Raw genomic sequence first — 1,805 nt, forward strand, 5'->3', positions numbered from 1 at the left:
TCCTTCTAGAACATTAACTATGTTCATTTCAAAATCCATATCTACGAATTCCGGACCATTATTCACTTGACTTGAAGTCGGGAAGAGGAGACGAAAGTATGGAACTCTTGAATATAAAGAAAATATAAAGTGTAACGACCCGCACTTTTTCGATCGTTCTATACTTATAAGATTAATATTTACATAAATTAAACCTTACCAACATGATAAGCAATCCAAATTGTCGAGACTTATGTTTTTCGAAAAGAGTTTTACACAACGTTTGACCGTCTAGTTTGACCGATGATATCACGAACTATACAATATATGATAATTATACGTTTGTGTATATATATGTATATATACATATTTAACATGACCTAAGAATGTTTTAATATCTCATTTTGTATTAATAACAATAAGTTATAAGTATATTTTGAAACTACTAACTTAAGTTTTCAAAACGATAACCATACGTAACGTTATTTGACTTAAATACTTATGACCTATAATGTTTATACATATATCGTATAAGTAATGTATTTAATCACTTTTAAAGACTTAAATACATAAAACAATATAAGTATATTTACAAAAGATAGCTATATTTGAATCCTCGTTCCGTTTTCTCAAAGATTTCTATACGTATACCTAGGGTATATGTACCCGTATCATACGCAGCTTCTAGATGTATTTACTATTGGTATATACCAATAAAAATCTGCTCCTTAGCAGCCTTAAATGATTAAGAAACATGTGGAACCAACCATTTGTCAAGTAGCATGAATTATTTAGCAAGAAAACAAAGTTAGGTATCTTTTTTTTCCTTTATAACCTAAAAACGTTTTTATGCATGCACACCATTTCTTCACCCCATTTTCTTATACTTACACTTCCATTTCTCTCTCAAAATACTCTTAACTTCATACTTGATCATCTCCAAGCATTTTCCCCATCATTTAGCTTCAAAAACAACACTTAAACCTCATAAGAAAACCTTACAAAAACACTTCAAGAAATCCTTCCAAGAACACCAACTTACTTCCAATCTTTCATCCACTTCCATCACCCTTTTGGTTCTAGGTTCTTACTTCTCTTTTACAACAACCTTGTCCAAGGAACTTGAGGTAGAATCTATGTTCATAACCTTATTCGATTCATATATATATAGCTATCTTATTTTGTGGTATAAAATTTTAACAACAAGAACATAGTTTGAATGTTTTCAAACTTGTTTGCAAACTAAATAGATCCTTCTAACTTAACTTTTAAAATACTCCAAGACCTGTAATATAACTTAAATATATGCTAATTTAACAAGGTATAACTTGGTTTTTCAAAGATTATCTTAAAAACTGTTTTTACGACGTCGGAGTGCCACCCGGGGGCTGTTTTGGGTTGGATAATTAAAAACCATCTTAAACTTTGAATTGGAGGTTTATTTTCTGTAAAAATGATTTTTACTATGAATATGATAACACATAAAAATTTCATGATTTAACTCAAAGTATAAGTATTTTTATAAAAATAATCATTTAAGGTTGTTTACATGATGGAAAATGATTAACTTCATAAGTTTCACTAAAGTTTGACCTATGCCGTGTGATTTTGAATACAAACTAAGGTATTTACAGTTCATAGTCTTAAAGAGGGACTCGATCCAAGGAGATGGCAAGTTGAATCAACGAAAACGGAGTTGTAACGAAGAAACTATGACCGAAACAAAATCGGATATCCAAGACTAGTTTAGCCACGAAAATAATTGGGAAAAATTAAATAAATCACATCTTTTTAAGTTAACATGATATTTTATATATATGTACTTA

Source organism: Rutidosis leptorrhynchoides, chromosome 8, assembly GCF_046630445.1.
Source record: "Rutidosis leptorrhynchoides isolate AG116_Rl617_1_P2 chromosome 8, CSIRO_AGI_Rlap_v1, whole genome shotgun sequence".
Lineage (NCBI taxonomy): Eukaryota > Viridiplantae > Streptophyta > Magnoliopsida > Asterales > Asteraceae > Rutidosis > Rutidosis leptorrhynchoides.